General features: G+C 47.4%; 1 protein-coding gene across 9 annotated transcripts in view; it reads right to left on the bottom strand.

The window, feature by feature from the left end:
* NDST2 (N-deacetylase and N-sulfotransferase 2) overlaps positions 1-24,051 on the bottom strand; it is a 259,472-nt gene that overhangs the window by 149,852 nt on the left and 85,569 nt on the right. For 2 of the 9 annotated variants that reach the window (XM_039546500.1, XM_039546511.1), the window contains exon 2: positions 2,009-2,092. The exons of 3 other annotated variants lie outside the window; for them this stretch is intronic. The gene's annotated coding sequence lies outside the window, so the exon portion shown is untranslated. Of the gene's footprint in view, positions 1-2,008; positions 2,093-5,984; positions 6,009-14,123; positions 14,384-24,051 lie in introns of those variants that run through there. 4 more of the 9 variants (XM_039546501.1, XM_039546502.1, XM_039546514.1 and 1 more) reach the window with 4 other exon arrangements.

Below are 24,051 nucleotides of genomic sequence, written 5' to 3'. Positions count from 1 at the left end.
GCTGGGAGATGCTGAGATTATAGTTCTCCCATACTGTTACCTGTGATGCTAAGAGATACTCTGGGTAAAGACACAGACTGACCAGCTCCTGGAATAGTGGTTAGCCAGCATGAAATGCAATAAAAAGGTAGCACAGGGAGATTTGGCTAGCAGCCACCACCAAGGCTAGTTAATGTCACTACTGCATGCCAGGGAGCTCATTAAGCAAGTCTCCAAGACAGCAGGGAGATCTAAGGGCTTGCCACTCTGGGAAATGACATTGGGTTGTAACGCACAACTTAGCACTTAGTGTACACAAGGACTGTCATCTTTTAAAATCATGTGAGCTGGTCATGGCTAACCTCTCCACAGAGTGTTAAACATGTGAGCTAACAGTGTGCTAACATGGCTTTATTTCCCAGCATTGATCAGCCCAACTTGGAAACAGGTATGGACATTAAATACAAAAAGGGCTGCACGCAAACCAAACCAAGATGTGTGACCCTGCATCTCCCCTTCTAATACACCCCCTTCTCAGTGATTGTATTAATTACTGCAGTACAAGGAGACATGAGAGGAGCAGGCCCACAGGGCTGGAAACCCTGTGCTAGAACATCCTTTTCAGGTCACAAACACACAGCCCTAAATATCATGCTGATAAGCAGCTGAGGGAGTGCTGGGGAGAGATCAGTCATAATCTCTTATCTCTACTGTTCCCCGAAGCCAACCTGAAATTACCCCTCAATCTGCTGTTCCAACACCACTGGCTGGAGCTGGCTCCAGCAGCCATGTGGGACCCATTAACTCTTTCATAGTCCTCAGCCCACCTCTTCTACTACAATATATTCCTATCAGCCACTGTGTGCTACCTTCTGAATAATGGGTAGACAATGGAGGAGGGAGGAGGAGAGCAGAAGGGAAGGAGAAAGAAAGATAATTGAGGAGATTTGGAGGGTGAGTGAGAAAAAAACATAAGAGGCTCCAACAGTCTGGCAGTGAGACATTATCCTTTCCTACCAAAAACCTCTCCTGGGTGCTTGGTGCTGTGTCTGGATTAGTCTGTGCCTTACATCAGGCAGCCAGTCGTTCCCTCTGCATCCAGAGCACAGCTGGCTTCACTTCGTCCCCAGCTTCTGTTCAACATTATACATTTGTGTATGTACCTGTACTCTGCCTTCAAAGAACGGGATTCACCTACACCTGGGAAGAGCTGGAACACAGATGCAGTTCATACAACGGAGCATGTGTTAGCTCTCTTAATATGTGGACAATTGTTCCCATCAAATTGTGGATAGATGTGAATCATTACACACAAAGACCAGATTTGCTTTTGAATTTACAGCTAACTGGCACTAAAAACACAGTTATGGGTACACTCTGGAGAGGCCAACTGCAGCCTTTCAATGTCCCCTTGAACAGCTCTGGCACAAAGCATTCCGACTTTCAAGTGCATATTGGACAGGACAGCAAAGATTACTTATTGACAGCTGCATCACACTCCAGGATGTTATAGTTTCTTTATGTTTTGCAAGAAGGATGCATTATCCAGTGAGTCTTGGTTCCAGGCTAAAACGCTATCACTGACTTGCTTGCCATGCCTCAGTTTACCCAGGTGTAAAATGATGTACACATTTATCTATTTCACAGAGATATTATTATGTGCATTATGGTAGCATCTAGGACCTCAATCTCACACCAGGAATCCACTGTGCTACACACCGTACTAACACAGAACAAAAGGACACTCCCTGTCCCAGCAAGCTTTTTAATGTTCGAGAATTTCTAAAGAACTGCAAAGCATTACTTGTACTCTAAGGCACCTCACAAACGGCAACAGACAAGGGAGAGCAGAGTGTATTATGACCTAATGAGGGAAAGGTGAATTCATCACCATCTCCTAGACTGAGAAAATGACCATGTCAGCAACTTGCCAAACCAAAGATCCCAGGAAGAGGGCTGCTCTCATCCTGTCCCTTGCCCCACACCACCCAATCCAAAATGATCACAGTTACATCCATTTTTCTCTTACCTCGCTGAGCAGCTGTGTGCAGAGCTGGAGGAAGAGCCAGGCTACACTGCACCAAAAGCAGACTGAGCAAAGGGCACTGTGCACCTGCCAAGAGGAAGAACAGCTTAGTTTAACATACTGATGCCAGGTACAGTGGGGCAGTGATGTTTTCCAGAACAGACACATCCTGTGGTACCCATCTCCATTTAATGAGAGGGAGACCACTCTCTAAGGAAATCATCTGTGAACATCAGCAGTGATAAAGTAACCTGTGTTTTCAGATTCAACTCTGATTTTAAAATTGTAGTCATGGAAAATAAGGGAGATATTCGGATTATTTCTATGATTACCATAGGCATCTGTGTTTACCAATTTGCTATTATCCAGCCTGACTGCAAGGAATTAAATGAAAGGAGGCTGTTACAGGGAAACAAACAGGAATCAAAACAATTACAGCTGAGGTACCTTAAGGGAACAATGGGAGAGCTACTAATTGGGAATGCCCACCTAGCTGGCTCCAGCCAGGCTGGCAAGGTTTATTCCGATCCTGGACTCTGGCCTGGGAAAAGGGGCACTAAACCAGTAAAGACACTGGACTAGAGAGGAAAGCAGGTGAGTGGGCAGCAGCTGGAAATGAGCCTCCTACAGAAAGGGAGAGAAGGCTGCAGGGCCTGTCTCCCCCAGGAGCAGGGCATCTGGGGTAAGTGGAACTCACCCAAACTGGCAAGGAAAGGATGAACTTTAGGCCTGACACAGGCATACAGGCCTTTTGTTGTTTTATCCCTTTTTTTCCTGCTTGCTACATTCACCTTTGGTTAAATAAATAATATTTTGTTTGAAGAAGCTGGTTTTGAGTTACTTCCATCCGCCACTGGGCCCAGAGGAAAAGGGCTAGCAGGTGCTAAACACAGGTGGGCCAGTCATGTTACTACATTTGGTAAACGAGGTGTGTGGAGGGGGGCGGTGCAGCCCAGAAATTCAGTCTAAGAATGGCACGGACCACGCGGCATGTGATCCCACCCAGAGAGGGGTGAAGCTGTACTCCAGAAGCTATATTCAAAAGGAGTCTAAAGCACAGCTTGACCTGTCACTGTGACAGTAGTGTTTTATAATATGGTCACTGCAAACCTCATAACGTAGGTATCAGTGACATGGCAAAGCCACACATAGGAAACAAAACCTGCAAGGTAAGTGGAAAAGCAACTGTTTACCACTAACAGGCTCATTTTCCTCTCTGTCATCTGCTGAGGAGGCAGGGTCTCAACAACAGTAGGCCTAAACAGTCAGTTCTGCATTGATCCCTGTCTAGTCTCCCCTTGCTAGAGCACACTGTGATAAGCCCAGCCTTCACGCACACTTCTTCAGGAACAATTTCCTCTTCACTCAACAACAAAAACCTTTCAAAATCACAATTTCAGGCGGTAAAAAAAAAAATCCTTAAATATTCTGGTGGGGAGAAACCTCAACATAGCTGTCTTTTCCACAAAATACCCCTGGCAACCCACCCTACAGCACATGTAAACAGTATGCCTGCTGAGCCCAGAAGTGGAAAATAAAGAAGCACTCTATAGTTCTTAGTAGAGAGATATGTCTGTATACAAAGAAGAGAGACATCAAACAGAATGAGTCTGTCCCAAGAAGAAAGCTGTTATTCAAGCATAGGTGAAGTCTGCAGCAGAGCCCAGTACAGGATTATTTGCCTTCTCTCAATATTCCCTAACAAACATTCTGAGCACTGAGCATCCCTGGAGGAAAAGTCTGACCCAAATACTTTATTTTGAGCTTGGCCAGACTGCACATTGCGCAGTCTGCCTATGTGCTAGGTCAGAGGTCCAAAAAGAACAGGATCTTGTTCCCTCCCACATCCTCTTTGCAGCTCTTGAGATCCTCTCTTCTGACATTTGAATCATGTGCAAGGAACCAGGCTCCTGTTCACTGCCCTGCATCCCCAGACACTCCCTAAAAGACTCCTCAGCAAAAGAGAATTTGAAAATGGTGCTCAGGGATCTATTCTCAAGGATTTTATTAGGCTCTGGCTCTCTAGACTCAAAAACAGCCCCCAAAAGTAATATACTGAGTTAAGCATGACAGCCAATGTATGCTCAACACAAAGCACTACAGTACTTAGTACTTACTAGCCTGGATCTTAGCCCTGAGCTCCTTTGAGCTAGTAACTAAGCTTCCCAAAAACATCTACAGTATTTCACTTTGATTATATGAAGCTATATTCTTCAATTGATTCCAGACACCACTTACATCCATCAGACAGAGAATTCTTCACTCTACTTATTCACTCTACTTGGCACAAGTCAAAATTTATTATTCATTTAAACATATTTAAAATGCACCAATCGCTCCAGGTGCATGGATTTTGAATTAAAGGCAGGTGCTGCTGCTTGCAGCTGATAAGACGTACTGTTAATGGTATCCAGCAATGTTTGCATCATGGGGCAACAAATCCATGAGCTTTGAACAACAGACACAATTACTAGATAAAGTGCATATAACTGTGGAGATGGGACAAGAAACCTTGTCCTTTAGCTCCAAAACCACTTCCACTTCCCCTTGAGCTAAGAGAGAACTCCTTTAAGCAGCAGATGTAACTGGGCCTATACTCTCTTGAGATCAACTGCCAGGAAACTGTCATTTGCACAAGCCAGTGCGCTACACTGGGGGAAGCAGTGAGTTCTTGGCAATCTATACTGCTTGGCCTGGCCTTCTTTTGGAAGATAATACTCTGTACTTATCCAAGGATCTCAAAGCATTTTACAAAGGTGGGTAAATATCCTCGTTCTACAGATGGAGAAACAGAAAATTAAATGACTTGCCCACAGTTGCACAGCAAATCAGCAGCCAACCTGGGATTAGACTTCAGGAGGCTCAGTCCACTAGATCACATTACCCTTATTGTGTTTATAGGGCAGAATTCTGCTCTGAGATCCACATATGCACAGCCCTCACTGAAGTCCATGCGAGTTGCACGAATGTATCTGAGAGCCAAATCTGGTCTTAAATCTAAAGTAATACTGTGCTGATGGGCTATTGCCTTTAGACAGGCTTCCTTGTAGGCTTGACTAGACCCCAACATGTCGCAAAATGTGAAGAGATTTTTAGAACAAAATCCCCGAACAACAGTGAAATATGACAGATTTTTCCAGGAGCTCTGTTCTGCACCTTCTTATCCACATTATAATCCCTCTCTGCCATCAAATGATGGCAGATATTGTTTGGGATGGATGTAAAATTGAGTTAGTTTGAGCATCCCTTCCCAAACAGCCTTTCTTCCCTATTCCTCCAAAAACAGAACAGAAAGCCAATACCACCGCTGAGGGGAAACAGTGTACAACCAACCAGAGATAACCACATTTCTGAAGGAGGGTGTCAAATGCCACTTCTTTGGAATGAGACTAAAGGATAGGATTTCACAGTAACAAAGCTGAAATAGCCAGCAGCTGGCCTTGAGGCGTGTAGTCCTCAGCTGCACCCGATTACGATGGGCGTCCCTCATGTTGCACCCAAATCTGATTCCATCCCATCCTAGCCGGCTGTTCTCAGTCTTCACGGTAAATAGACATCAAACACTGACTCAGGAAACTGAGGTTAGAGGGAACAGTATTTATGTTAATGGGATTAATCCCACATCTCGTCACATTTCCTCTGTTATGTTTTGTTTTATAGTCCCTCATTTTGATTTTGTGTTCCAAATCCAGGCTAGGGCAGGCTGAGAGCTACACAGGCAGAAGGCATACAGCTCTGCATAATGTAAAATGAACTACAGGCAAAGAGCCAGAACCCCTAGCTTCCACAGGAAGAAAGATATTATTACACACACATACTGAGTGCCCTTGATTTGGGAACTTTGATTTGGGCACAGGGAGTGTGTCCGAGACACTGACCAAGGGGAGTGAAATCATGAAGTGAGCGAGGTGGGGAACCCAGGTAACGGATGCATTTAGAATGACTGGAGTGGAGTTGATGGACAAATGCAAATACAAACCTTAAATTGCTGAGCAAATCAGCCTGGCTCACTTGCGCGTTTGTCTTTTTGCAGCAAGCACTCACATGGCTTAACCAATTAGTTGAATCTTCCCCATCCTGTGAGAGCTGTATCTCAGTAACTCAGTACATTGGAGCTTTGAACTAGAAGCCACTTGGTTTGCAGGTCAGCCACTCTAGCAGACGAAGTGAATCGAGCCCCTGCTGTGCTGAGCTAGTGGAGAAACACATCTTGTCTCCGCTGGAAATTGCTCCTATACACAGGCCTCTCAACACGCCAGAAAAATAATCTAAACCAGCATTTCTCAAATGCGGCCACTGTGGCTGCATGCAGCCACCAAGGGCTTTTCTTGCGGCCACAGCCTCCTGGGTGATGATGGGGGGGCGGCGGCAAAGCAGCCTCTGCTCCCCTAGCAGGAGCAGATCCCTGCCCCCTTCTGGAGCCACAAACATTGTAGGAGCAGGCAACTAGTGTGAGTTCCCCACTTTCCCAGGGGTGGTGGGGCTAGGGCTTCATGCTTCAGCCCTGGGGTAGTGGGCGTCAGGTTCTGGCTGTGTGGCAGCGGGCTCCATCCCCCAGCTGCAGGGTTTCAAGCTCCAGCCCCAGCCTCACCCCCATATTGTTGCTGGCCCTCTCTACCTCCCTACCCACCTCCCCATCTAGGGCTTAATTTGTCCCCCATCTTGCCGGGGCTGAATAAGTCTGCTGTGAAAAGTGATATTAACAAATATCACTTTTCACAGTAGCAGATTTACTAGTCTTTAAAAAAAAGTCTTTAAAAAAAAAATCAACCAAACAAAGCAGAACATGTAAAGCACCTTATTTGTGTTTCTGTATAGATCCAGTAAAGAACAGAGACAACTGTACATCATTTTTATTATTGAATCTGAAAAAAAAAGCCTACTTAAATAAATGACAATGATTTGGACATATATATGTACATTTTGATTTGTTTTTCCTAAAGTTAAAGTATTTTCGGAAAACTGTCAGAGCAACCGCCAGCAAGAGTCCACCAAAAAATTTGTTGTGAGAACCTCTGACCTAAACTCTTATTTTGAATCACAGCTTGTAGGCTCTGCATAGAGATACGGCCATTGAAATCCCAATTATCCTCCCCAATGTTGATTTAATTATATGCCTGTAATTGAGTTTACTCTGTACAGGAGACAAAAGGTGAAGATATTCCAGTCAATGACACCTGAGATAAGGAAATGAGCAAATGGAGAAAGCAGTGGTAGGTCTTCGCATTCAGACCTGCCAATATTACCGTACATATATAGGGTTTAAAAAAAATCCACCTGACGGGGGCTGGTAGGAGGCTTTGGCAAACACTACATTAAAATAAATGAAATTTCTAGACCTTAAGGTTATGAAGACAACTTGCCAGATGTAAACCAAATGTAAACCAACGCAGACAACGTCTTCCTAAGTCTGCAGAAAAGACCGCTCCAGTGGCCTGTTCTGCTCAGGGTTTTTCCAAGCTGCAGCAGTGGAAACCAAACTAATCTAATCCATTATCACTGCTGCTATTAAGAACTTGGGGGCAAAAGTGAAACTGAGGAGAGTCAGATCAGTTTCATTTTGCTGCCCCTTGGGAAAACTCTTGGCAGTAACAGAGCCACTGGAGCGATTCATTCGGGGAGAACAGAAATGGAGGCACAAGGAAAGGCAGAACAGCAGTAGTCAGAGGGAAAGTTAGAGCAGAGGAGACAAACCCCAACCATCCATCTAAAAGTCAGGAGGTTTTGAGGTGACAGGGGAGAACATACAGAATGCTCCTTTTCTTAGGAATGGGGCAGAAAGAAGGCTCCGATTATTTTATTATTATTTATGTTTATTACAGAATCGTTGAAGTGTAAGACTGGAAGGGACCTCAAGAGGTCATCTAGTCCAGGCCCCTGTACTCAAGGCAGGACTAAGTAACAACTAGACCATTCCTGACAGGTGTTTGTCTAAGCTGCTCTTAAAAATCTCCAATGATGGAGATTCCACAACTTCCCTAGGCAATTTGTTCCAGTGCTTAACTACCCTGACCATAGGCACCAACTTTCTCCGGCACCAGTGGGTGCCTGCATCCACCCCCGCCCCTGGACCCACCCCAACTCCACCCCATCCCTGCACCTGGCCCCACCCCCATTCCAACCCCATCCCCAAAGTCACCGCCCTAACTCCACCCCCTCTCTGCCCCTATTGGATCCCTTCCCCAAATCCCCACCCCACCCCGGCCCCGGCCCCACCTCTTCCCCCAGCGCACCGCGTTCCCTCTGCTCCCTGCCCTGCGAATCAGCTGTTTCGCGGCACAAGCACTGGGAGGGAGGGGGGAGAAGCGGGACGCGGCAGTGCACTCGCAGAGGAGGCAAGGGCGGAGGCAAGCTGGAGCAGGGGGGCGGGGTGGGGCCACAGGGAGCTGCCGGTGGGTGCTGAGCACCCACCAATTTTTTTCATGGGTGCTCCAGCCCCAGAGCACCCATGGAGTCGGCGCCTATGACCCTGACAGTTAGGAAGTTTTTCCTAATGTCCAATCTAATCCGCCTTTGCTGCAATTTAAGCCCATTGCTTCTTGTCCTAGCCTCAGAAGCTAAGGAAAACATTTTTTCTCCCTCCGACTTGTAAAAACCTTTTATGTATTTGAAAACTGTTATCATGTCTCCTCTCAGTCTTCTCTTCTCCAGACTAAACAAACCCAATTTTTTCCCCTCTTCCCTCGTAGGTCATGGTTTCTAGACCTTTCATCATTTCTGTTGTTCTCCTCTGGACTTTCTCCAATTTGTCCACATTTTTCCTGAAATGTGGCACCCAGAACTGGACACAATACTCCAGCTGAGGCCTTATCAGCGTGGAGTAGTGTAGACAATTATAATTATGGCAGTGTCTAGATCCAACCAGTATCAGAACCCCACTGTGCTAGGCACTAAACAAACATGGATTAGTAGACAGTCCTTGGCCCGAAAAGCTTACAATCTATGTAACAAAGGGATTGGGAAAGGGGCTTTCACAGGGTGTCACTGGCCCTTTAAGAGACAAGAGGCCAGTGCACTGGTCCACTGATCTCCAGTTGGGTTCAAGAGAAGACACTTAGGCCATGTAAATGGTCAGTCAGAAAAGGGCCAGAGGAGTGCTGACTGAGAGCACAGACAAACAGCAAGAAAAGGGGCAGGTGACAGCTGCCTGATAGTCAGGAAAGGGGCTAAGCCTGCTGACCTTCCTGAGCCAGAGAGCCTGTGGCAACAGGCTAAAGCGGGCTGAGCTGTTGGACTAGGTTTTGGGTAGAAGAGTCATGAGACTGGTCACTCAGGTGGATGGCTGGCAGTTGGGTCCCTGGAATCAGGGCAGAAAGGAACAGGGACTTGTGTTCAGGTGGGCTCATGGAGAGGTGAATGGAAAAATCACATTACCTTTATATGTTTTACTGGGGGAACTGGAAGAATCGTTTTATCATGACGGTTCTATGGACTATTGTACATGCACATGAATAAATTATGCCTCAAGGTGGGACTTTGAACTGGACATTGAGAGAGACAGTACTCTTTTTATAGCTGGCCCGAGGGGAAATTGAGTCAAGCCCATCTGTCATGCCCCAGTTTGCCACTGTAGGCCGCTCCAGGTTGGGAGTTGCCTTATTACAGAGCTGAGTGAACTATGTGGTGAAAGGCCAATGTCATGTTAGTTCCATGCTATTTGCGAGGTGGGGGCGGGGGGGTTAGCTGGGAGAGGATAAGCTGTTTATCAAACACCGACCAACCAGAAGCTGATAAGAAGGATCAAGAACCTGACTGGGGTCGAGGCACAGCAGTCTGATAGGATTCCTATCATGCTGCTCTTTCCTAGAAGTTGTGTAAGGGGTGAAAAAGAAGATGCCTTCTCACCGGGGCATTGACCCTGGACGATGATGCCCTTCCCATCTTTCATATCAGTCTGGCTAATAAGTTCTCTCTTCTGGCTACTGTGTGGATATAAAACAGGGAGGTAAAAGATTGATCAGAATAAGATACAAAGGAAGAATATGGCACAGACAGATTTGGGGGGAAGAAGATATATATGGGGAGGAGGTAGAGAGCACAACGTAGGGAAAGGGGAGAAAGGCATTCTGCACCCTGCCTAGCAGATGTTGGGTAAGTTTTTCAACCTCTGCATATTATATCACTATATATCTGCTGGTATCTTCAAACTGCATTGCCCCTCTCCAAAAATAGCATTTATTTGTAGAAGTACTCATCCTGATCCAGGTCTAACACATCTCAAGAAGGGTGTAACAGGAAGGATTCCATTTATACAAGGACCCTTGAGCTCTGCAGCAAACTTCCCAGGTCCCTCTGGCGCTCCATTGCAGCAGGCACAGCAGAGATTTAGCAGTAGCCTCAGATAAATTCAAAGATGGAATCCAGAAAAATCTTCCACATGAAAGTGAACAATACAGTCAGTTTGGCATTCCTTATATTCATTTTGATCATCAAATCAAACTTATTTTACATGGCACTCAGATTTCCAATGCACTGCAGATGTTTGTACTGGCCAGGCATAAATACATTGTAGAAGCTGTTTGAGTGGTGGGGGAGAGGTTCGAAGGTCTAGGCAACTTCAGTGGAGACAGTTTGGGTTTCTGGCACCCAGAAAACACAGGAGGTAGCCAGAGCATGGTCAGACAGCTTATGTCAATAAGTAGGAGGTGCATCTCCTCGTTCCCTCCTCCCTCGGGGCAGGGATGGAGGAGCTGACTTGAAATATCCCTTGTGGTCTTGAATTCCTAATGAACACAATTAAAACAACCTCAACCAAAATAAAACAAAAGACGTAATTTTCCATATGGGAAGAGGATGAGGGAAACAAAGGTCATCTGTGACAGATATTAGCCATGTGGCTAAATGGACTTCTGAAACAGGCTCAGATACTCTGGTGATGAGGGCAGTGTAAGAACCTGTATAGAATAGAGCAGTTTTACCCCAGAAATTCTTGATAGCAATCAGCTGCCCCATTGCCACTCCCACACCCAACAGTGATGAATGCACATATCTTCCATTAGCTAACAGCAATGAAACAGTTAAGGCTAACATCAAATTTTTATTAAGTGTCAGAGTTAACAATTCAATGAAGTTGTATTGGGGGGGGAGTTGACACCCCAGCTGCTTCAGGTTGTTTGCAGACTCAGGAAGATAACATTGCATTCACACAGTTCACATATGGAAGATTTTTTTCACAAACATAGGGACTTTCTAGTCCTCTTTTTTTTTTTTTTTTACACGTAAAGGTTATATTTGGAAACATAGTTTTAAGGCAAAGGATGAATTCTGCAGCTACAGAATACATGGGGCTCTGTAAGAACAATAGCTACGGGGAGCTCCTGGTTACTACAGCCATTGTCAGCAAGAGTGGAATCGGCACAAAAAATGGCACAGGAGCACTGAGTGAGGGAACTGTAGGAAATGGATAGGGCAATGATTGGAGCATAGTGTCCACTACTTGAGTGCTAGTTTCTAAAGACAGGAGTTATTCCTGGGAGTGGCGTAAAAGTGCCACCCATGGAGATTAATAGCACTAACCAAAATATATACAGAAAAAGGCCTTTAATCTTGGAACCTATAAAAAAGCCTGAGTGACAGAGCTGCTAGAGCAGACAAGAATCTTAAATCAGTAGGCAGTTAAAATTTTTATCTGTGAATAATTTAATTGAAGGCCGGATGGAAGGAAGCTGACAAGCACCAGTGGAAGAGCAGAACCTGAGAAGTTTCAGCCACAAGGGAAAGTCAGACTGATTCCCAGCAGGTAAAAGATCAGAAAGGGTGGTTCTTTGTGGTGGTGGGGGAGGGGGAGAAACTTTGGTGACTCAACTGAAGCCACGTATACTTGTCTAGAGAATAATGGGAAGATGCTTTTAAGTGTATTCAGATGCTGAAATCCAAGTCAGGAATGCCCAGGAAAACTTTTGACAGCACCCGAGATTATTAGTAATCATAAAACCCCCACAGGGGAGCAGAGGAGAAAAAGTGGTGGCATTTAATCTTGTGAACGCTCAGGAACAGATGGGCGCCCATCCTCTTCCATACAGAAAGAAATATCCAAATCAAAACAGCAGCAGACCTTACAGAAGAAATTCGAATGCACAACCCAAGCCTCAGGTCTGATACCGTCTCAGCTTCCTTCAATCACCAGGTTGAAACAGCTGCCCTCCCTTCCCCCACACCTTTTATAAATGGAAACATAAGGTTAAGAATCTGTTCAGAAGCTAATCCTCAACTCCAATATCATGCTGTGTCCCACTGGACCTCTATCCCTCCTTTCTTACTTGATCACTTTCTTTCAACTCCATCTGACACAGTGGTGAATTTAGGGTAAAGGGAGGCTATTTGAAAAATATTTTTTTATCCAATGCCCCAGCCAACCAGTTTCAAACCATGAAATCCACACAATCTGAAGTACAGCATTATCCCTTCTGATGATCGAGGACCCATGTGGGTAACCAGGGTATATAATGTCTGCATGGGTCTGAGGTATCCCTGAGAAGCTTAGAGAGCGCGCAAATGTTATGGTCTATAGAGCAAACTCATTAAAGAATAAGAGTGGTATAATCATACACACACTCACACACACACACACCCCTCTGATGTGCTCATTAAAAATTCCCCTTCCACATCCCAAAAGGCTGAACTATTACCATATTAGCATTTTGGACAACACTGGCACAACAGCAAAAGCAGCCTCACAGTAGGAAATCTCCAGCAGGGAGACAACAATCCAACAACAAACAGGACATGCAGTATCAATGGGAAGTGAACTCTGAGCTGTTAGGACAGATGCAAAAGCCCGTGGTGGTGTGGGACGATGTACTTGTCTAACGACCCCAAGCACAGGCAGAGGCTTCAGAGCAGTGAAAACAAGTTCATGTTACCTTGAAGCAGAATCAATTGTCCATCTAACACTTCGGGATGGGGGTGGGGGTGGGGGGAGATAATACTGGCCAGGAGCTCCACTGGGAATACACAGCAGCTGGTAAGTACCAAAACAGATTTTCACCTGTGGCCTACACTAGAATTCAAATTCTGATGTCCAGAGGTGTATATGGCTAGCAACAGAATTCATATCCAAATACACTAGTACAGGGATCATCACTTCCAGCTACACCAGAGCAAATAGTGGTGAGCTAGTCAATGGACTAAATCTTGAATTTTGGTTCATCATACTTGCAAGCCCATCCAGTTTGTTTAAAAACAAAAACAATGGGGTTAAACAAAATTTTGCTCATATAAATGGTTATGAACAAAATAAATCAGAAACATCTTAGGAAGCAGAAATACCAGGCAACTAAGGTGCTGGAGCAGCAATCAGAAAAAGAGAATGCAAAAATATTCAACACAACGCAGTTTGTCAAACCATCAAGAGGCTAAAATGTTTTGTATCAGGATTTCAGCAAGAATTTCACAAAAATAGACATTTTCCCAAACAAGCACCTGTTTAGGAACCACTTCGAACTGGAAAAACGCCTGCATTTCATTTAAAAAGCCACAGATATTTATCCACCTCTACATCCAGCCTTTGACTGCAGCAAGAGCCATAGACAGCACAACAGTGTGGGGACACACTCCCAGCACTCATGTGCAGAGTGTACTTCAAAACATTAACAGGGATGTCCTTCAAATGTACACCCCCCGTGACCCTGAACCCTCACAAATCTGCTGTTATCTCACATCAGAAGCGATAAATCACCACGGGGGAAATGTTTTCTGTATGATTCTATAACACCGTCATTTGAAGCTTTCTGCCCTATCTTTTTTTATCCTGCATTTTGGCCATGTCCCCTACACCACATCTCACATCTGGGCCTCAGCAGTTGGAGGTATGTGCAGCAAAATACACAATCCAACACTATTCTGTTGGGAGGAACTGTACAAATTTGATAGTAAACAATCTCTGCTCAGGACCCTGTCAGACAACATGGCATTAATGCTGTGAGGAGACTGTCAACACAGATAGGGGCAGCTGTCATTACAGTCACACACACACTCGCAAACTTCACCGTTGCAGCCAGGGAACATGGCAAGTCAGACTGCAGCAAAGAAATTCCACTTTTTGTATGATGAAGCCTACATGAACTATCTGAGAAAGAGTGAGTTTGGACTATGATATTCATTGCGAAGAGTTCCTTACCTTTTCCTTCAATTCGCAGAGGTTACATCACCCCCTTGAAACACAGCCACAAGCAAAGGCAAGACTTGCATATGAATCTTCCTTTCTCTGGATATTTTGGAGAAAGTGGGTGGGGAGAAGGGGGAGCATGCACTCAAGTGAGCATTCATGCTTCAGCCAGCTTGAGGATGAGGCTCTGCAGCAAAGTCCTTAAGACCTTCTCACGGCTGCTGATCTCATCCAAGAAACTGAAAGAGCATCTCAGCAGGACACTGCCAGCCTCCTTTTCAGATCCCTCTTCCTAATGGCCATTCTCTGGCAAGCAAAATGTCAAGAACCAGGCGGGGGCGGTGTTTGGAGAAGGAGGGAGGTGGAGGGATAAGAGATTCTCACCATCCATCAACCTCAAAACCTATTCAGCCGACAACTTGAATGGAGCCAGCATTTCATTCTCCATGGTAACAAAAGATGGAAGGAAGAGGGAAAAAGAGAAAGAGACAGACTGAGGGGGCAAGTTAAGAGCAGGCCTGGCAGAAACTGACGTGGAAGAAGCTAGGAGAGTTCTAAACCTTGCTATTTCTCTTTGCTGTGCAAGTGGCATACGGAAGAAGGAAAAGCCCTTTTCCTGCCCTCTCAGCCTCCTCCAAGTGGTAAGTTGTCCTAAGATCAGGGTGAGATGCCTTTTCTGCAAGCAGAGTGAAGGGGGAACGGAAATCACTCACTCTGCTATATCCATCCTGAGAAGAGGGAATGACTCCTCCATGAGTGGAACTGGGAGAAGCATCATCGTTACTAAGGCTGATGCAGCCATCCCTAGATCGGGCATGGCTACCCCAAAGCAAGCAGAGCGGAGGAGGGAGAAGGAACTGTTATTCCCTGGACAATGCTTGATTTATAATGAACCACTAATGCAATTACAATTACAAACCCAGCCCCTCTGCACCCCCAAATGGGAGGGGGCCAGAGTCACCGCTGATTGCCTGACTCCCCCATCCCTTTTCCTCTCTCATCTCACACGTGGATATACATTTATAATTTTACTGCTACAAACTGAATACCATAGAAGCACAGAAGCCTGGTGTCTCTCTCTCTCTCCCCTGCCTCCTCCCCAAGGTGCACTGAAATGAAGTCACATATTTAAAATCCAGGCATCACCTTTCCCAACCTCTGGGAGCCCTGGGTAATTCAGCACTCATTAACATTTCAGACCTGGCCCTTCTTCCGAACTTTCTTTCCTATTTTACATTCATAACTCGAGCTGTCACAGCCAGAACATGCACAACGGGGAAATTACATTTGGATTCGAGCGGGTTTGTGTTGCAAGCTGGCCCCATGCAGCTACTGAAAGAGTCTCAGCTAAAGCATTTATGCAAGATAACCAAACAAAGGAATGAAAAGCCCAGCAAATCCTGGCTACTGTCGCCCCCCGTCTTATTCCTTTTTGAATTCCTGCCACAGATTTTTCTTGAAGGACACGTTTAAAAAACTCCCCCCGCCCCCCCGACATCCCACCCCATCAGTGCTCAGACTCTCAATTCCTGGTTTGTTCCGGCCCAGGGTATTGTATGCGGGAAAGACTGTTTCATGATACTTCTCAATAGCCTTGTCTATACACTCAGCTTTTTGTTAAAGGTGACCCTGGGCTGAATTCTCCCAATAGCCCTCATAGCACACATATTTTAAAATCATCTTAAAGAAAAAATAAATAAATAATCAGCACAACTTTTCTTCTGTTTCTTATTCCTCCTTGAAGTTTGCTTTTTGAAAACCCTTTCCTCCTCAGCTTCCTATAGCTTGTGTAACTTGGTTTCTGCAAAATTATGACATCACAACCATCATGGACATGTTAACACCCATCTTTCCCACCCAAACACGGGCTTTATTCATTCACCATTTCAAAAACAGTCATATTACTCTGCCATATGTTTTTGCAGGCCATGCATCTGCCACTGAAAGTAGATGCCAATCTAAGAGAAAACAGGCTTCATTTTCACCATCACCTTCCAAGTTTCAGAACAGTCTGTACTGCAGACAACAAAATGGCAACCTATGAGGAATGACCCCAGGCTCGCTTCCCTTCTCCTCCTCTCCTGAGGCAGCCAGCTACAGTGTCATTCAACTCATCCTCCTGGTAGGCTGCTATCCCCCTGCCTCCTCAGCCAGCATGGAGCATCTGCGTAACTTATAATGTGTGCCACCAGGGGCTTGCTTTTGCTGAGCATATGAAAGAGGGTGAGGAGAATGGGACTGGGAGTGTGGGCACTGGAGTCACATCTGTGTAAAAAGGGACTACCAAAGAATTGTTAGAAAGATATTAATCTCCTAAATATCAGACTTGCAAAGAATAGCTCTGAATTGCATTCATACAACCAACCTGAACTTTAGTTCCCTTCCCCTCATTTGAGTTCCCCTCAGAGCTCTCAGGAGATATCTCTGTCCCTCCCCCTTCACCCACCTGTCCACCTCCACCAAGGTGACTGTTCTTCTAAAAAGAACAATTTGTTTTGAAAAATAAAACGGGGAACAACAATCGTATAACAAACAAGAGCTTTGTTATTGAAGCACAAAAGGGAAGACAATATTTTCGCCAGTTGTGACAAAGCAGGAGCTCTCCCAGAACTGACTGCACATTGAGTTTCACCTTGATCCTTTTGAAGAGGGTTTGAAAGCATTATTGTTTATCTGTAGTTTGGAGAGAGGATTTGCTTTCTCTGTGAAGTGGGTTCTAATGTACTTCAAAGACTTGCCACCTGTTAATATGATCCTTTTTTCTCGCTGTGATCCAAAAACAATATCAGGGCAAAAGGAAAGCCTTTCCACGCCCTCTCCAACTGCACACTTTAAGAAGAGGGAAGACGCTAACCATGTCACCAACCTATGGAAATGAGCAGTGAAAAAGCATTCAAAGGGCAAACAGCTCCTCCAAATAGGTACTGTCCCCTCTCTCCCTCCATGATTCTTCTTACCCTGTAACTGATTACAGCAGCCAGGGGAAGGGGCTGTGGACTTTTCCAAGATCCAAATCCTATTTGTCAGAGATAATCTATTGTTAACAGACTGAAGCTAGCATAGTACGGAATAAGGATGATCTCCCAGTACTGTAGTGAGTGGGAGAAGTCCGTGCAGAGTCAAGGTCTCATTCAATTACCAAATGCAAGTACAATACAGCTGAAATATCTCAATGGGATATTACAGGAAAAGCCAAAATACAGCACTGCTATATGCTAACTTAGAAAGAAGATGAGACTTTGGTTCCATCAAGTTTGGTGGTCTCTGTGCAGTTCCCACATTACAAAAGCTACAATTGCAACAACAACTAATTAGCAGAGAGTTGGGGCAGGGCGAGCCACAGGAGTGGGGCACTATGAAAGGCTATCCATTCTGCACCTGGTCAATGAACAAACAACTTTTGTCTCCAGAGCACTATCCAGCACTAAAGTCATTTACAATGAAAAAATTGAACTTCCACTACGACAAAAAGACCATTCACCTCTAATGAAAAAGTCAACAAGTCAGGTAGCTGTGTCAAGCCTCTGCCATGTTTCATCATTAGAGCACTTAGTGTGCCACAAGGGTCATGGATCCAAAGAGAACCACCCTCAGTCTTGGCCTTGCTTCCATTTGCCAACATCAGGATAGACAATCTCAATGCAGTCAGAAAACAGCTATGCTCGCCAGTGTTAGGCCCTGGTGACAGCTCCTAAACCAGGAATCAATGTGCTTCAAGACTGACCTAACCAAAGAGGTGAAAAAAACAACAACACAGAAAAATGTATTACCCAATCTGATACATGAGCTGTGCACAGAGGCTCCGTTCAGAACAAGTGGCAAAACGCCGGGTTCACAGTGCCCATCTCTATAGACGGGTCTCTGCAAATGGAATGAAAGGTGCCTGGTAACGCAGCACAAAGATATCTGATTTCTCAGCAGATCAGACAACACAAGCCTATAGAAGGGAAGGTCAAACCACCCCTAACTTGAGTCAGTGCCATGTACACGGTCACCTGGGTATGGAGAGGTAGCAACTCTGCACCTGTATTTCTGCTGACCTTCTCTTGGACATGCCTGAAAACATTACAGCTCAAAGTGGAGGTACTGCTATGCCTCCTTTACACACGTAAACCAAGCTCAAAGCATACTGAAAAGGATATAACTTTATATCATGCTGCTGTGGAAGGATACCAGGGGTGTCCAAACCATGACGTTAACAGGCAAGAAACTTTGAGAAATAGACCCTCAGCTACTCGCTTCAAGGTCATCTTCTCTTCTCTGTCTGCAACAGATTAATGAACCACAGGATCATTTTGCAACTTTTCCCCTTTCCTCTGCATTCCCCTTTCAGTCAATTTTCAAAATCCCATAAATGCTCTACTCCTCTACAAGATAAGTGTGCAAGGTATACTTTGCTAAAACCCTGGCCTGGACCAGAGCAAGGAAAAATGACTATGAACTTTCAAGTTCAGTCAACCACACTAACAAACATGGGGAGGACTGGCAAGCTCATCCCAGGGAGCTGAAAGTTAGTGACTGTGGTGTAGGAGGGCACTGAAGACAGGAAGGTAAAAGTGAAGAAGAAAATCAGGGCTGGACATCTTAGGCAGGGATGGGGGGGTTCCTGTAGGGCTGAGTAGCAATAGTGCTGTGAAGGAGGGGAGCTCAGGAGTAGAAATTCCCCATTTTGGATGGTGTAGGGCAGAGGGCACTGGAAAAGAAATCAAGAGCGGAGCAAAGATGATGATCCTAATTTTGGAATGTACCATCTAGAGTGAATGGGCAAGGAATGCCTCAGATGTGGACATCAAAGGAAAAAGCACTTTTGGTCAATGACCAGGTTCCAGAACCCTTAATGCTGCTGTAATTCCAAAGAAGGGGAATTAGAAACGAAAGAAGATTTCCCACGTGTTTGTTACTGTACTGAAACCAGAAAGAATCATCATAGCAACCAGCAACATGATTGATGTCCCCAGATTCCCTCAACTCAGGCACCGGTACTTTGCAGCTATTTACAAACAACAGAAAAGAAATCAAACTCCCTCTGAAAAATCAAAGAGGCCCAATTTAATCAAGACGTCACCCCAAAGGAAGATTAAGAATATTTATTTCTTACTGGATCTAACTAACGTCTGTGCACAAGGTGATGAGGAAATCAATGCAAAAAACATCTGGTGTAAAAACAAAGCTACATTGCGGGGGGGGGGGGGGGGCAGGGCGGCAAACAGAACTCCCCAAAGTTTAGAATAAAATATTTCCCAAGTTCAAACAGCACAGTTTCCGTAAGGGGTGACTACAAGGCAGACTAGCCAGTGGCTAGAAGCTCTCCCAAGCTGTATCTAAAGCAGCCAGAAGGCTGTAGACAGCACATACTCCTCTTTTTAAACTTAATTCTTTAATTCAAAGCTGCATGTTAAAACATCACAGGGTACCTCCACTACACAGATGACCCATGCAGCACGCTGGTTTCATGCACTGCTTCTTTACCCCTCAGTATCCCGTTCTATCTTTCCCATAAAAAATAATCCCTCCACAAAAACTAGAATGTAGAGAGAACAGAAGCAGTTCTCCAAATCAAACCTCTCTTTCTGGGACTGGTATGGAAATGAAGGGAGGATTTTTTTAATTTTTATTTTTTAAAAGAAGATGGAAGGACTCTCAACAACTTTCAGGGAAGAAATGGGGGCGGGAGGGTGCAGATGGGCTCAACCAGAGTTAACCAGAGGCCCATTTTGAGTTTAGCTTCCACTGAACTCCATCCTAAGCAGTTAAGTGGCTGGCAGTCAGCATGCACTGAGTTCAACAAACAGAAAACAGCTTTCTCCTGTGAAGATTGCAAAACTGCAAATTAATCTTTAGAAATAAAAGAATTTAAAAAAACCCAAGCAGCCTTGTTCTTCACCAGCTATGCCAGCCAGCAGCCACAATGGAGTAGGGAGGCTAGCAGATCCTCATATACAAAAAATGCTAACCCTAGCATCTCAGTTGCTCTTCACTTAAGATAACTAAATTGCATATACCTAGCCAAAAAGTCAGGACACCAGCCAGGATTAACAGGGCCTAAGAAGTCTTGAAGCTCCTCTCCCTTTCCCCACAGGGCTCACCTCCATCTTGCACCTGTCCCGTCCTGTCCCCTCCGCACCCCTGGTATTTGTGGTTATGTCTATACTGCGGTTAGACACCTGTGGCTGGCCTATGCCAGCTGACTCTGGCTCATTGCAGCACAGAAGTTTGGGCTTGGGCTGGAGCTAGGGTTGCCAACTTTCTAATGGCACAAAACTGAACATCCCTGCCCCTGCCCCTTCCCCGAGGCCCCGCCCCTGCCCATTCTCTGAGGCCCTGCTCCCGCTCACTCCATTCCCCCTCCCTCCATTGCTCGCTCTCCCCCACCTTCACTCACTTTCACCGGGCTGATGTAGGGGTGTGGGAGGTGGGTGAGGGCTCCAGCTGGGGATGGGTACTCTGGGGTGGGGCTGGGGATGAGGGGTTTGGGGTGTGGGAGAGGGCACTGGGCTGGAGCAGGGTGTTGAGGTGCAGGGCAGGGGCGTAGCCAGGTTCTAAGTGCAGGGGAAGCAAACATAAAAAAGGCGCCCCCCCCTTGGCTCCTCCTCTGGCCATGCCCCCCTGGGCTCCTCCTCCAGCTGCTCCATGCCCCCCCTTGGCTCCTCCGGCCATGCTCGCCCTCCCCTCCCAGACACCCCGCTCATTGGGTCCGCGCTTACTTGGCTGCCCAGGTGCCTCTGATAAGCTACCTCCTCCTCCCCAACAGCGCCAGGGCGCCCAGCTCTTACTGGTTCCCGCTGAGTCTGGCGCGACCTAGGAGCCGGCTCCCCACGGGGAACGGAGATGAAGCCCCGCCCGCTTGCCAGGGGCAGAATGCAGCGCCCCGCTTGCCGCCCATTTACAAGGGCGGCAAACAACACCGAAGCGTGTGTTTACCTTGAGATGCCCGCCCTCCGGCCGTCCAGCGCTGGCGAGAGAGCGGGAATGGGGAGGAGAGGGAGGCAGCTGCAGCTAATCCCCTGTTTATGGCCAGACTTCTCGCAGCAGCTGTGCGGGGCGCGTTTGCCCTGCATGGCAGTGCGCACCCCTCCTGGGCAGGCACGGGGGGCTGCACTGGAGTCCTGCAATGCGCGGCTCTGGCTGCGCCCGTGGAGAGGAGCTGGGAGGGAGACTCGCCGCTTGCACACCCCCACCCGTGTGCGCATGTTAGTGCTGCTGGGGAGAGGAGGAGGAGGTTGGAGCCCCGCGCTCCCTTGCCCACCCACAGCAGCGGTCGCTGCAGCCCTTGCAGCTGCTGGCCCCTGCACCTGCAAAGCAGCCGGTACATCCCCCTGTGGGCAGCGCTGCTCAGGGGGCACTTTGCACCCCACCACCCGGGGAGCTGGAGCAGCAGCAGCACCTGTGCCTGGGCAGCGGCAGCGCCTCCTCCCATCCCTCATTTTCTTCTTCCGTGCTCTGAGCCGGGCGCCCCGCTGCAACCCCTCCATGCTGCGAAGCCGCCGGTACTCTGCCTAATGCCGGAATGTCTTGAGCTGCCGCCACAGCAGCTTCCCTGCTCCCGCCGCCGAGCCGCGCTGCGCAGGGATCCAGAGCTCCGGCAGCTCCCAGACACCCCGCTCAGGTGCCACTTTTGAAAAATATGCTGAGGGGAAGTGGCTGCTTCCCCTGCACCCCACTAGCTACACTACTGGTGCAGGGGAATATAGGGTCTGAGCTGGAGGTACAGGCTCCAGATGGGGCCAGAAATGACAGGTTCAGGGTGCGGGAGAGGGCTCCGAGCTGGGGCAGGGGTGCAGGGGGGTTCAGGCTTTGGCTGGGGGGTGCAGGCTTGGGGTGGGGCCAGGAATGATGGGTTTGGGGTGCAGAAGGGGGCTCGGGGCTGGAGCAGGGAGTTGGAAGGGTGCGGGCTCCAGGAGGGAGTTTGGGTACAGGAGGGGACTCTGGGCTGGGGCAGGGGGTTGGGGTGCGGGCGGAGGTTTGGATTGCAGGGTCCTGGCAGTGCTTACCGAGGCTCCCTGGAAGCGGCCACCAGGTCCCTGCAACACCTAGATGCCTGGGCAGCCAGGAGGCTCCGTGTGCTGACCTCGCGCCCGCAGGCTCTGTCCCCCCAGCTCCCAGGTTCAGGGAGCCTGCCTTAGCCCTGGGCCCCTGCTGCGCTGCTGACTGAACTTTTAACAGCCCGGTCAGTGGTGCCAACCGCAGCCACCAGGGTCCCTTTTTGACCATGTGTTCCGGTTGAAAACCAGACTCCAGGCAACCCTAGCTGGGGCCCAAGCTACAGGTCCCTCCTTCCTCGCTGGCTCCTGGAGCCCGAACATAAGCCCAAGTTAAGTGCCACAGGCCAGCCGCGGGTGTCTAATTTCAGCATAGGCATACCCTTTAGTTCATCCACACACACATATGGAAGTAATCCTGCCCCATACGCACACACTGACACCTCTCTCTTCCACCTGAAATCAGGCCTGAGGAGGCTGCATCCAAGGAGCAGTAGTTCTTGGGAGGAAAGGAAGCTGCTGCTCAGGCCTGAAGAGAAGTCATTTACTAAGTGGTTTGGGCGTTTTTGGGAGGGGGGAGGGAAAGGGAACCAGCCCAGAGGCCAAGTATTGCTGCTTCTCTAGTTACTGGGGCAGGAGACTGTAGGCACAAAAGGGATTAGCTGATCAGGCTAACTCCAGCAGCCAGGGGCGGCTGTAGCCATTTTGCCGCCCCAAGCATGGCGGCACACCGTGGGGGGCGCTCTGCTGGTCGCCGGTCCCGCGGCTCCGGTGGACCTCCCGCAGACATGCCTGCAGAGGGTCCGCTGGTCCCGCGGCTCCGGTGGACCTCCCGCAGGCGTGCCTGCAGATGCTCCACCGGAGCCGCGGGACCAGTGGACCCTCCGCAGGCACGCCTGCGGGAGGTCCACCGGAGCCGCCTGCCGCCCTCCCGGCAACCGGCAGAGCGCCCCTCCTGGCATGCTGCCCCAAGCATGCGCTTGGCGTACTGGGGCCTGGAGCCACCCCTGCCAGCAGCAATTAAACCCAACGCAGTCTCCAGAGGCAATCTCTGAAAGGGCACCACTGTGCAACAGCACCACCCAGGCCACGGACAGCAGGCAGGGCAATTCTACAGACCTGACAACAGAGATGAAGCCAGGACCCAGCAGCCCCACTCCAGTTGTTTCTCTGAACAGCAGAACTACTAAGCAGTGTCATATGTGTCATTGCTTACCAGTGTGACTTTTGCCCTCCAAAATCTCTTATTCCATTTTCAACAGGTGGGTTTCATAGAATCATAGGACTGGAAGGGACCTTGAGAGGTCATCTAGTCCAGTCCCCTGCACTCATGGCAGGACTTCGGATTATCTAGTTTACTCTCTTCATCATAAGAGCACTGGCAGTAGGAACGAAAAAGGATGAAGAAATCTGTGGAGTTGGTAGGGCAACAGACTGGGAGTCATGAGATCTGCCCACTGACCTACTGTGCAACATGGGCAAGATGGCAAACCTCTGTGCTTGAGTTTCAGTGTCTGAAAAATGGAGAGAATGCTGCTTACTCTTGGCAATGGCTCTGTAGCTCCAGGGCTGAAAGGGCACTGTAACACATAGCGTTATCTAAGGGATTGGTGGGGAAGTGACTAAACACTAGCTATGATTCCAATTTAGAACTTCTTCAACACCACACTCAGTTATTAGATTAAAGGTTCTCCAGGTTTCTTCTCAGACAAAAGTTGAAAATTCATCAACTCTCTGAAGAAAAACATTATTTTCCATTCTGAAGGAATATTAATTCCTGAGGAAAATTAATATGGAAGCCATAAATATGGAGGTCTCACTTTCAGTGTATAAGTGAAATTTAAGTAATTTTGAACACAAGCTCAAGTCACTAGACAGTGCTAAGAGCATGGAACTATTTCAGGATTTCATATCAGCATAAATAAATCAGAGGCAATAGCACTCAGTGTGATCCCCACTCC

The sequence above is a fragment of the Mauremys reevesii genome, linkage group 7, assembly GCF_016161935.1.
Source record: "Mauremys reevesii isolate NIE-2019 linkage group 7, ASM1616193v1, whole genome shotgun sequence".
NCBI lineage: Eukaryota > Metazoa > Chordata > Testudines > Geoemydidae > Mauremys > Mauremys reevesii.
The sequence above is the reverse complement of the archived record's forward strand: the minus strand, read 5'-3'. Positions and strand labels throughout refer to the sequence as shown.